General features: G+C 59.8%; 1 long non-coding RNA gene across 1 annotated transcript; it reads left to right on the top strand.

The window, feature by feature from the left end:
• The first annotated feature begins 3,228 nt into the window (after nt 1-3,228).
• On the top strand, nt 3,229-10,549 carry LOC115502894. The gene is made up of 2 exons (XR_003965227.1): nt 3,229-8,712; nt 9,018-10,549. It is a non-coding gene; the product is annotated as an uncharacterized LOC115502894 (long non-coding RNA).
• The last annotated feature ends 2,708 nt before the right edge of the window (nt 10,550-13,257 follow it).

Below are 13,257 nucleotides of genomic sequence, written 5' to 3' on the forward strand. Positions count from 1 at the left end.
TCCCTAAAGGACACCAACCCCCACCGGTGCCCCCCGGACTGTCCCTAAAGGACACCAACCCCCACCGGTGCCCCGTGGACTGTCCCTAAAGGACACCAACCCCCACTGGTGCCCCCCGGACTGTCCCTAAAGGACACCACCCCCCACCGGTGCCCCCCTGGACTGTCCCTAAAGGACACCACCCCCCACTGGTGCCCGCCCGGGATGTCCCTAAAAGACACCACCCCGCATCACAGGACGCTTGAGGGAGGCTCCGAGAGGCTGGTGTTGGAGAAAGACTCAGGGTAAGACTGTGCGGAGGACGTCACCCGGAAGGAAGCTGGGTGGCCACTGCCGTAGGAATCGCCACGGTCCCGCCAACGGCAACCACGGAAGGAGTCCTTCCGTGAGCAGCAGTGGCCTGTGGCGGGCGGTAATCCCGTGGCCCGTGGAAGCAGGGGCGGTAGTGAGAGGAGCTGCAGCGACAGCAGTGGTCCCAGGAAGAGCAACAGGGCGGTGCTAACAGCCGCCGTGGCCCAGTGACGATGGCGTCCGGGATCGTGGCGGTAGGAATCGCCGCGGCGGCGCCGTTAGCCAGAGTGACGCAGCGGCAGCCGGAGGAGGCGTCGTCGGAGCTCCAGCACCGGTGGCGCCCATCGTCGTGGCAACCGTGAGCTGCGGAAGCAGTGACGGGGGCAGTCGTGGCCGTGGCGGGGGGGGGGGGGGGGGAGGGGCAGTGCCGAGTGCGTTCGTATATTCGCGTGACGCTCCCGACACGCTACTGGCCGTGTCCCCATTATACAGATAAGGAAACTGAGGCACAGGCATATTAAGCGTCTCACCCAAAGTCAGCCCACAAGCGTCGAAGGCAGGACGTGAAGCTGGGATGTAGGGAGGTCTTAACGGGTGGCCGCCCCCGAGCTGGAGGACCCCGGGACCTCTCAGGACCTGTGGGTGGCGGGGCTGAAAGCCACGCGGGGGATGGGAACCACCGGCCGGACACCGAGTTCCAGCCCGTGGGAGCTCATGCTCGGCACTGGGGACGCCGGATAAGGGCAGGGGACCCTCGCCAAGAGCTGCAGCCACTGGACAGAAGGTGAACAGGCCGCAGGCCATACAGGGCGCTGAGGGGCGGACACCCTGGGTGCGGCCCGGCCAGGCAGGTGTCGCGGGAGGCACGTCCGAGCCAAGGGCCGCCTGATTCAGTGGTGCAGACTCGTAAGCTTCCAGGAAAGAGCCTTCCGGGCCAGGGAAAGGGCTCTTGCAAACCCCCTGCCCCCGAGGCAGGAAGAAGGGGGGCTGGCTCGGGGGAGCCCCAGCCCACAGGCACGGAGAGGAAAACGCTTTCCGCCAAAAATGTTCTTCAAAAAATACACAAAACCTTAAAACGTCATTTACCTCAGCACTTTTGCAATTGCACAAAGCAGCGAGACCCCCCCCCCCTTCCCTCTGTTCCCCGGCAAATCGGGGGAATTACTCGGCAGAGGAAGTACAGGCCTATCAAAGTCACGGACACAGAACGGCCCAGACGTCTCTTGTCTGCACCACTCGGTCACATGCGTCTCACCGTCCCTCCCCAGCAGCCGCAGCGGCCAGAGCCTGTGGCCGGAGAGAGGGCACAACAGGGCAGCTGGACGGCACCACCCGAGGGCAGGGGCTCCGGACCCCGTCCTCGGGCCCCGTGCGCGGAGCGGACGCTTGTCGCTTCTTGTCTGTCTCCACAAGCACTTTCTGGAATTTCTTGCCATCTGACTTCCAGATCGGCAGTGTCAGCACAGTGACAAAAGAGCCCCAGCTGGAGAACGAACGCGGTTGCCGGGGCCCCGGGTGAGCAGAGTAACTTGGCACGGATCGCTCAGGCCCCACAGGGCACCCAGAAAGACTCAAGACGACGCGAGGCCCCCAGCCAGGGATTCACCACCTGGGCTCACGGCAAAGAGCCCCGGGCACCGTCTCTCGGAACGAGGCGAGCACGGGTGGGTAGGACCACGACAGAAGTCAGTTCTGAGGGCTATTTTCAGCCCACTGGGCCACCAGATTCCAACCACAAAGGCAAATGAAAAACCAGAAGTAATGAAATGATCTAGCCAGCCAGAGGGGACTTTGGGCAGCAGAAACTTTCATATTTTAGGTAATTTCTTAAAAGAGCAGAACTCATTACGGGCCATCCCCCCTCTACCAGAAGAGTGTGGTCTCTCTTGTCACTGTGTCGTGTTTCGTCCCTCCCCCCGCCTTGCTCCCTCTCGCCCTCCCCACCGCCCCCTGAAGAGCCATCACCACACCCCCAAAGCCCAGAGTTCCTTCTGGGGTCTCTTTTGCAAAACTGAGCCTCGCTCACTCATTCTGGAAAAACGTCCTGACACTTTACTCTGGTTCTGTTTTACGTCACTTTTAGAGCACACGTGGGGAGCTCGGACGGTGCTCTGCACCAGCTGTATGGTGAGCACAGCAGGATGTATACACGTGTCCAGTCACCCCAAACTAAACTCAAATACGGCTACACTCGAATACGTATAAACACGTACGTTAAGAATTTGAAAAAGAGAGGGGCGCCTGGGTGGCGCAGTCGGTTAAGCGTCCAACTTCAGCCAGGTCATGATCTCGCGGTCCGTGAGTTCGAGCCCCGCGTCAGGCTCTGGGCTGATGGCTCGGAGCCTGGAGCCTATTTCCGATTCTGTGTCTCCCTCTCTCTCTGCCCCTCCCCTGTTCATGCTCTGTCTCTCTCTGTCCCAAAAATAAATAAAAAAAACGTTGAAAAAAAAAAAAAAAAAAGAATTTGAAAAAGAGAGAACCATGGAGCTCTTGAATCTGTTCTCTGCGCTCAGAGGTGGCCTTGGAGGCCGTGTCGAGCCATCACCCCTGCGGGGCAGGGGGGAAACAAGAGGTCAGATTAAGGCTGAGCTAAATCTTGTGTCCCAGTCGGGAGCCCTGGGGCCACCTGCCAGTCGCCGCGGTGTTTTCTTTCTCCACTTAAGTATTTGCCCCCGATCTTTCGTGCATCCTGTGAGCAGTCAACCTCAGGAACCATCTTTTTAAATTTTTTCAATGTTTGCTGATTTATTTTTGAGAGAAAGAGAGAGCGCGAGCAGGGGAGGAGGAGACAGGGAGGGAGAGAGAGAGTCCCAAGCGGGCTCCGTGCTGTCAGCGCAGAGCCCAACGTGGGGCTCGAACCCACGAACCGCGAGATCGTGACCTGAGCCGAAATCGAGAGCCAGACTCTTAACCGACCGAGCCACCCAGGGGCCCCCGTCTTTTTTATGTTTTCAAGTTCATTCAAAACCTCCGACACAATTCCCCCATCGAGCGGCGTTAAGACCATCTTGCACCTCCGCCTCTCAAAGCACGATCGGGTCCCCCGGGAGAGGGTCAGAAGTGCCCGGTCTCGGGCCCCGCCCTCTGGGGTGAGGACCGGCTTCCACCGCTGTCCCTTCTGAGCCCTGGCGACCTCACGGGGGAGGATGCCACGTGAAAGACACCGTGCCTGCTCGCAGGTGCCCCCCGCTCAGGGACGGGCAGAGCACCCAAGCTGGAAAACGTTAGCTGGCCGCCCAGCCAGGGTGAGAAGCAGACGATACCCCCTCTGGTTTTGGTAGGAGGGCAAACAGACACCCTGGGTGAAGCCGCATCACCTCTGCCAGGAAGCCTCTGTGTGTCCCCTAAGACAGGGTCTGGCCCCCCAACTCCGGAAGCATTTCCCCTGCAGGCTGGTGGTTTCAACCTGGCATCATCTGAGGAAGTTGTTTTAAGTACAGGTGCCCAGGCCCTCTGCCCTGGTCAGCAGAATCAGCATCTCGGGGGCTGGGGGCCCCCCCTCCGTATTCTCAGCCGCTCCCAGGCACGTCTTCTGCGCAGCCAGGACCGAGCGCGCCCGCGCTCACTGGCTCGCACGGTCCCCAGTCTGCCCCCGCCCTGTGTCTCCTCGCCCCCACGCCCCCCAGGCCGGCCGCCCCCGTGGACGCCCCGAGTGTGATTTTCTGCTCGTGCACCTGCTCATCTGGACTGCGAGCTTCCGGAGCTCAGTGTGCCTTAGGTCCCCACCATGTACAAAGTCTCATTAAATACGTGCATAACTGAACCAGACAGCCAGCTGGAGTTAGAAGCACGGGGCACCAGGCCCTGCTTCTCTCGACGTTGCCCGTCACGCCCGGCCGGGTCCTCCCCTCTGCTCTCGTCTGAGCACAGCTGTCGCCGCTGCACACCCCACCCCCCACCGCCCCTGCAGGGCCAGACCCGCCTGCCTCGCTCGGGGGCAAGCGCTCCGGCCCAGGCCTCTGGGGCTCCGTGCTAGTGCCTGGGAGCTCGCCAGGTCGACCTTGGGCGTCCGCCGTGACCTTGGCCGTCAGGTTGCCCTTGAGCACGTAGGTCTCCTCGTGTCTTTTGTTTCTGAGCCTTTTCTCCCGGGCCTGTGCCCCAACCAACGGTGAGTTGGTTTCTTGCTTGCTTGTGACATCTAGTCCCCTTGTCGGGGGCCCTGATGTCTTCTTCTGACTATTCCAGGGCTCCCCACTCACATGTAGGTCCAGCTTCTAGAACCCTCCCTGCTGTTATCAGAGTTTCCCACACCGGCCAGAGCTGCTTGCACAGGCCTTCGAGCTTCCCCTGTTCCCAAATTCCTTTGAGCTTTGCTCTACATAGCAAGACCCTCTTGACTTCCTCTTGACTGAGTGCATTTTGGCCTGGGATGACCTTGACCGTGTAGACTCTGGCCTCCTGGCCTGGGTTTCCCCCCGTTTCCCACCATGGCAGCCGTGTCTGTGCTCCCCTCCCCCGCACCCCTCAAGCCCACACTTAATTCTTAAGTATCCCGTGCTTAAATATCCTGTTCTTAAGCTGAACGTGTTTGGTGATGGACGTGAAGACGGATGGATAAATGGCAGCTGGATGGATGACTGCAGCGATAGATGATAGATAGATAGATAGATAGATAGATAGATAGATAGATACCAATAGATAAATCAGCTGAACTGCCTTGATCCTAGGAGCCCAACACACCTAGCAGAGATCACTGGATCAATTCAAAGCTTACGGCTGTGTCCACACCCACGGTCTACAGAAGACGGCCCCCGTCCTCCGGCCAATCAAACCTAGAGCGCTCGGGCCCCCATCTTCCAGGGGAGCCAAGGGGACAGTCCACGGACAAACTGAACCGACCCCTGGTCACACCCAGCGCTTCCCTTACAGGTCAAGGTCACTTTCCTCACCCGTAAAACGGGGCGACGTTCGCTGTACCTACCCGCGTCCGTGTCCCAAGGCCGCTGTAACAAACTACCACTAACTGGGAGGCTTACGGCGACAGAAATTTCTTCTCTCACGGTTCTAGAAGCCAGAAGTCTGACATCTTGTTTTGCTGAGCTAAAAATCAAGGTGTCAGCACGCTGGCTTCCTCTGGTGGCTCCAGGGGGACTCCACTTCCTCCCCTCCTCCAGTTTCTGACAGCTGCTGCCTTTTCTCGACTCACAGCCCCGGGGCTCAGCCTCTGCCTCTGGGCCCACACGGCTTCTACTTCTCTGCGTGGATTCTCCCCCTCCCCCATCTCCGAGAACACTCGCGATCGCGTTCGGGGCCTACCTAGACCCCCCAACACACTCTCCGCGCCCCCAAAATTGGAACTCGGTCGCATCTGCAAGGTCGTCTTGGGGCCGGAGAAGGCGGGGTTCGCAGGCGCCACGCTTTAGGACACGGACTATCTTTGGGGGGGGGGGCGTTACCCAGCTGACCACGTCGCCCCGTAAGGGTGGCTTCAGGCACTGCCACGGCCCTACCAACATCGGCCGTCTCAACACCACCACGGATCCAGCTCAGTTCTGGAGCCGACGTGAACGTGGGAGCAAACGGAAACTTCTGGGCGTCCTGTGAGTCCAGAAAATAGAAACGGCGCTCACTCGCTTGTTTGGGAAACCGGAGCCTCTGCCGTTGTTCTGGCTGAGGCCGTCCACTTTTCTGTGGCCACAGACCCTCGCGCCCCTTCCCTGAAAAGGGTCGGTCAACACGGCTCACTGAGAGACCCGACCTGGAGGAATGATTGCCTCCGCACCGGAGCACAGACAAAGCAGAAAGCTCCCCGCTGCGGTGTCACTAGAAGTCAAGGGAGTCTGAACCCGCAAACGCTGAGAAGGGAGAGCGGAAGCCACCTTCCAAGAAGCTGGCGGATGCCAGAGCTACATCGTCTCGTGCCAAGTCCCGGGAGCCCCGGGAGCCTGCCCCGGACGAGACCCTAGACCTGCACATTAGCATGCCATCTGGTTTCTGCCCCGTGGACGACCGAAAACAAAACAAAACAAAACCAAACCAAACCCCAAACCGAGACATGTAAGAGGGAGTACAGAAAAGGGTGAGTTCGACCTCGGGGAGGGAAGACTGCCTGTGTTTTTCAGTGCATTTGGGGCCATAAAAGAATCAGCCCCATTAACCCCTCAGAGGCTGGAGTAAATTCACTTTCTTTTCAGATCCTGGCGAATCCCCGTGATGGATACGTGACCGGGAAATGTTGGTAGGGGCTGGGTACTGAAATTTCTATCACGTTTTTCTTTTGTGCGATAATTGCAGCAGGATGGTGAAGGACGGGGCTCACCCTCAGCAGACACTGCGAGCGTATTTGTGTGTGTTCCATCAACACGCCCACAGCTCACTTCCAACCGATCAACACATAATATCAACAGAGAGATAGAAGGCAAATATGGCAGAATGGTAACAGCTGTTGAACGGGGGTCATGGGTAAACACTGGCGTCCATCATTCTCAACTGCTCTGTGTGTTTGACAAGTTTTCATAATAAAAAGCTGGCGGGTTGGGGGAGACAGGAGAGATGACCAAGGGAAGCCGAGTCCTCCCGATGGTCTTTCCAAGACTCCACTTGATGGGTGGAAGGAAAACCTTCAGGGAGCTTGAGCCAAAATGCTGAGGGGCGGTGGGGAACTGCTGTGAGTCGCTCCGTGTCTGGGAACAGCCCAGTAAATCCGATGTCGGCCAAGGGGCGCGTTAAAGGTTGGTCACCGTAGGGGTTTGCGGGTGGGAGCAGACTTCTGAGTCGGCTGTACGTGGGACGGCTGTTCTGACACAGAAGAATCCGGAGGCCCCGATTTCCAGAGGGAAGGACCCCACAAGGCTCACACAATCACGGTCTTTCGGCTGTGACGAACACTCCCCTCAGCCTCCCTTCCGCCCCCTCTGATTAGTCTCCACCAATGGTGCAATCGTGTCCCTCCAGAGCGATTGGCCCAACAATGGGCACGTGACCCAGCTCCGGTCAATGACTTGTAAGACGTCAGCCAGGGTGCTTCTGGGGAGAGGCTCCTCACTCCCAGGAGAGTGCCCCGGAAGAGGTGGTCTCTTCTTGGTCTGGATCCTGTCACCCGAATGTGATGTCCGGAGCGACTGCCGCCATCTTGTGACCAAAGACAAAGCCAGTGTCAAAGTTGGCAGATGGGAAGGACCTGGGTCCTTGGGGGCATCTGTGAGCCGTGGGAGCAGCTGGCCCTGAAGGCCACCCATAACTCCCCACTAAGGAAATAACAGATGTCCTTATTCTGTAAGTCTGGTGGACTCCACTTCTAGTAGTTCTGGTACAAGACCAGGAAGCAGTACCGTGCCGACCCACATCAGGCCTTTGAGTTAGGAAAGGTATCTCTTCCTCCAGGAAGACACCCAGCTTGGGGAACAGGATGCAGCTGGCTTTCGACCCCAACTTGCCCCCGATTCCAGGAACCTCCGCCCATGAGCGACCCACACGGTGGTCACAGAGGACATCTGGCGAAAACCCCGGGGTCCCACCTGCCAGGCTGGAACAGAGACATTTGCTCCCTCCATTCCTGGATGATCCTGGCCTTTGAGAAGTTCAGGATGGTGCCAAGGGGTGGGGCAGCCGTCACCCTCCAACTCAACCCGCCCTTCGTGCGTACTCAGTTTTGAACAATTCGCGTTTCCTTGACTGTTACCCAAAGAGCTGTTTAAGCACCCCCCACCACTTCCTTTCCAACCAGAGTGGCCCGTGAGCACCCCTCCTGGAAATCCCGGAAATGTGGCTGTGGAGGGAGCTCCTCCTTCCGTCCGCCCCGCACCCAACCCGGTGGGGCTGCGGGGACCGTCACGGTGGCCAGCTCACAGTCTCTGAGACCCTGCCTGCTCTTGGCTCAGCTGAGGACTCAGAGGCGGGCGGATACAAGCTTCCCGCGAAACACCCTCAGGAGCCAGATGTTTCCAGAGTGCATCCAAACCTCTGCCCGCTGGCCTCCCCCAGGGCTTGGGCTCGCTGACCTGGGAAGCGAGGGGGCGTCGGTGGGGCCCCGGGGGACGGGGGGCAGGATGGAGTTCAAGGGCCGGGAGAGTATTTTGGTCTTGACCCCTGGGGCTCCGTGCGAGAGGTGGCCGGGCCCTCGACTTCTGTTTCCCGTTCTAAAAGGAGACCGCGTCAGCTTCCCCTTCTGACTCGGGCTGAATCCCACTGCTGGCGCACGGTGAAGTGCGCGGACCCTGCCCGGGCTTCCGCGAGACCCAGACGGGCACACTGGCTGGCCTTCTCCCAGCTCCAGGAGCCCAGGACACCCCACAGAGGCAGCTCGGGCTGGTGGTCGGAGGTGGGGAGTTTGGAGTCCATGGGATCCAAGTTCAAGTATCAGCAGTGCCTGCTCCTGGACGTGTGACTTCACCTCTCTGGTCCTGCTGGCTGTCTAGGAAAGGGGGATGTAACGCACCCCCTGGGCCTGGCGTAAGCGTCCGGAGACGGGTCTGGTTACCGGTAAGAGTTCACCGCCCTTTCCAGTTTGCAAAGCACTATGGCGGCCGTTACCTTAGTAGCTAAATAGCTGCTGCTGGGGCTCAGAGGCGGGCTGCGGCTGTCCCGAAGCAGGAGGTCAGCTGGCTCCAGGCCCCGTGCCCCTCGCTGCCCCCTTTCCGCCTTCCCGCTGCCTCTAAGCTGTGGGTGCCCAGCACAGCTGCCCGAGAGGCCGCGAGCGGGCCCCGGGTCGAGTTCCGGTGTTGATATTAACGTGCTGGATGACTTTGGGCAAGAGGCTTCCCCTTTCTGTTCTCACTGTCTTTCAGAGTCGAAAGCCGCATCATCTCCAGAGTACCTTTTCCCAAATTCGACAGGCTGAGAATCTTCCGCTACCAGGGAGGTCGACTGGGGTAGTCGACTGGGAGGTCGACTCACGTTTGTATCCTCACCGCGAGCCCCTCTCGTGCCGGACGTCAGCTAGACGCTCCGAGTACATTATTCTAATCCTGACACCAAGCCCTGGGGGGGAAGCCATTTTGTTCCCATTGTGCAGACAGGGAAACTGAGGCTCGGGGAGGAGAAAGGACTTCGAGAGGGCCACACCAGTGAGTGCCAGAGATGGGCTTGAGCCCACGATGATCAGGCTCCAGACGCAGCCGTTCCCAGAAGGTGCCTTCCGTCGGGCCCTGCACGGCTCTTTGTAAACGACCAGGCTTCGCCCTCGGCCGTCAAACTTGGGAGCGAACAAATCACACAATGTTGGCGATTTGAGGACGGCCAGAGCCACGGGGCAGAGAAACCCATCCAGCATCCCTCTTCCGTGCACATCCACCGTGCACCTGTCCCGTGCCGGCCTGGTGCTGGGTGTGGAGTTCAAGACAAAACAGGACCTACCCGGCCTGGCCCCGAGAAGCTCTGCCCGGCAGGCGGCATCGCAAGCCACGGACGAGTGCAAAACGGCGCGGCGAGAGCCCAAGCGAGGGCCAAGGACTTTCCGATGAAACCCAGAAGGTTCCACTCAGGTCTCGCTTTCCGCGTACATCTTCCTTGCGTTTTCTCCGCTTGAGGCCGTGCACACGTCGGAGCCCCACTCAGTGGAGGCTGGAGAGCTGTTTCTCCCACTTCTGCGTTGCCCGTCGTGTACAACACATGCTATGAAGGTAGCACCGGTGACGGTTTTCTTAAGTGGCCCACGAAGCGGTGAGTGGGCAAGTGGGTGAGGGAGTGAACGAGCGTAGCACTTAGGCGTAGAGACTGTTATTTTCTATGTGACCCGCGCGGGCGTAGAGCCCGTGGTGGTGCCTTACTGAGGACGACCTTCGTTCGCACAGGACACGTGAGCTTCTCGGTCGCTACTCACAACTTAGGACCCAGCGCGTGGTCCGCGAATCCGCGTGTGCAACTCGGGAGCTGGGCTCTACCATTGCTGATCCCGAGACGTAAAATCAGTTCTTCCCCCCGCCCCCCTAGCCTCTGCGTCCCGATCTTTGGTATCCCACAGAGAAATCTGAGCGCCCTCCCCGCTCCTCAGAGGTTTGTTTACAAGGCCGGCGACGTTCTGGAAGGCACCGCGCCGGCCCACGAGGGGTGACGACGAGCCTCGCGTTCCGCGGACCTCACGTTGGCGGCTTGGATCGGCCACACTGGGAGTGGTTACCCCACGGAAATTGGCATATGTGGGGTTTGTTGTTGTTGCTGGTTCTGGAAAAGAGTTAAATTTCTAGCAGGACCTTTCTGGGGTACCACTTGAAACGGTCCAAATCTCTTTGAAGTATCTGGTGTTCTCTTTAAGATCCCTCTGTGTTTTGCAATTACCCAGAAAACATCATCTTTTCTGTTAATAAAACATTTAACGGCTCGTTGCGTTACTCTGTCCACCCCTCCCTGATCTCTTATCGAAACGAATGCTCCAAGAAGGCTTCTGGGTTTATCCCGTGCGTTTTTACGTCCGCCCGCACCCGGCTTCTCCCGTTTGGAGAACAGAGCCTGGGCAAAGGAAGCGGGGAAACTGAGGGCAGTGCCTCAGCTCTGTACGGCGCCAGAGTGCCAGGGGCACCTCATTAGACATCTGTCCCCACCCACAGACTGTGCTGCACAAGGGACTTCGGGCGACCAGGACCGGTCAGTCGTGGCTCACTGGTTGTAACAAAGTTGCACAGGGGCGGGGTCAGGGGCGCAGAGGAGCCCGGGGGGGTCCCGACCCCACCTGCATGCTGAGCTCACGAGAATGCAGATTCCCAGGCCCACCACACCCAGGAATGAGCCCCTTAAGGAGGTCTCTGCCTGCAGGTGACGGCGCCCAGTCCAGCAGTGCGGGGGGGTGGTGGGGAGGGGCCAGCAGTGCATGGGGGGGGGGGGGCGGGGGCAGAGCACGAGGACCCGGGCCCCGTCCAGCTCAACGAAGGTACCAGAGCCGTCCCCCGACTCACACAGCCTGGGCCCGAGCCCCCCTCTGCTGTGCTGTGTGACCGTCCCCTTCTCGGGACAATTCAACCAGACACCCCGTGGTTGGCAGGTCAGCAGGCCGCGAGCCCTCAGCAGGGGGGACAGCCCCTGGGAGCCCCCTCAGTGCCGCGCTCGTGGGGCGACTCCTCCTCTGAGTCTGCCGCCAGCCTGAACCACCAGCCAGGGCAGGCATTTTATGTCTGTCGACAGAGGGGCCCCCGCGGGGACCTGGGCTCTCAAGGACACAGGTCCAGCTGCCGGCAGGGACACATCAGTTCCCTTTCGGACTGGCCGACAGTGACCCAGGCCACACGGACTCAGCGACCCACCCGGCCGCTTGCCAGGAGCTAAAATGCAGTGGGAGACACCTTCCCCTCCCCTCCTGAGTGGATCTGCCCGGTATCTGCCACAGGGATCACCACCGGTTACTTCCACTGAGGGACTTTGGGCTCTCCCGCTCACCTCTCTCCTCGGGGCCCTGGGAAACAGCAACTGTCCCCGAGCCCTGGTGGAGGGGAGGATACTCATCTCAGGCTGCTGAAGCCACTTGGCCAAGGCCACCCAGGCTGGAAACAGCTGGGCCGGGACTGGAAGCCAGGACAAGCCCTTAACCATCACCCGGCCATGGCCTGCGTCCTGGGCACCGGGGGGCTGAGGCTACAGGCTTGTTGAAATGAACCCCGAGCCACTGCTTGGCCCAGAAATCTAACCGGGAAACTAGCGTCACCGAGACTGAGAGCCCACTGTGCGCGAAGCGTTGTCCACGGGTCATCTTACCTCGCTGAGACCGTCGGCGGGGACCGGCCGGGTGGCACTGAGGCCGTGCCTGGAAGTAAGACTCCCGTGTGTCCGTCCCACCTGCACCACAGTGAGCTCTGAGCAAACCCGGGGCTGCCTGGAAAGTCGACACAGGAGGCCCCCGGGACTCAGGGAGGGCGAGGGACACACCCGAGGTCACACAGCGAGCTGCTGTCCGAGTCTGTCTTAGAACGCAGGCTTGTGCTTTCCTCTGCTGGTTCCGGCACGATCCAGCCGGCCAGGCTCCCGCGTCAGGAGCAAAGCGCCAGCCAGAGGGGAGCTCGGCCCCAGAGAAGACGTTCTCGCCCAGGCCGCACGAGCTGGCTCATTTCTCTTACTTTCTCGTCTGCGTCAGATTCAGGATCGAGGCCCCGGAGCTCAGTTCGGCTCAGGCTGCCCTGGGCCAGGTCGGCATCGCCCGGACCACTCGCGCTCTGCTTCCCAACGGGGGGTCATCCGCCGTGGGGACTGAATGGACGCTCGCGTGGATCGCTTTGGTCTCCGTCCGTAGATGTAGCCTAACATCTCCAGGACCGAGGGGGCCAAATAGCGCCTAAAACGGCACTTCTTGGGTCTGGGATTGGCCCAAATTAACTTGGGGCCTATCAAATTAACACCCTGGAATGTTCATATCTGTGGTTTTGGAGCGTGAATGAACCAGAGGAAATCCCCAGCGGAAATTCGCCTTCACGGAAGCCAGCCACGGACAAGCGCTGGCACACGGCCACACCTTCCAGAAACAACATGGGCACCCACGTCAGGGCACCTGGAAATGTCCACCACCCTCCCTGGGTTTGAATGTTCCGTCAGCCAGAGCCGCTGACCTCCTCCTGTGTGCCAGGCACCTGCAGAAGCTAGACATGCACAAGACACAGTCCCTGCCCTCATGGCATTTACCGTTTAGCGGGAAGCCACCAACGGCATTAATGTCACAGGGTAGCAAGTGCTCCCAAGAAAAACAAGGCTGGACAACAGCGGAGTGAGGACAGCTCTCTGAGGAAGTCACATCTGAGCAGATCCCAGGACGAAGTAAAAGAAAAGCCATGTGGACGATTGGGAGGGATGATCTTGGGGGGGGGGGGGGCGGGACAGCAGTGCAAAGGCCCTGAGGTAGGACCATGGCCATCACATCTGAGGGCAGCAAGGAGCCCTGCGAGGCTGCCGTGGGGTGAGGGGTGGGACAGAGGATGGAGAGCTTGTCCCCCAGGAAAGCCAGTCCTGGACGTCATCCCCAAAGAGAAAGTACGCAGCATCGTCCAGAAGGATCAGACGTTTCCAGACCACCCCGACGACCACCCACACGCGGACAGCTGAACGGAGGAT

Source organism: Lynx canadensis, chromosome E2, assembly GCF_007474595.2.
Source record: "Lynx canadensis isolate LIC74 chromosome E2, mLynCan4.pri.v2, whole genome shotgun sequence".
NCBI classification, from domain to species: Eukaryota; Metazoa; Chordata; class Mammalia; order Carnivora; family Felidae; genus Lynx; species Lynx canadensis.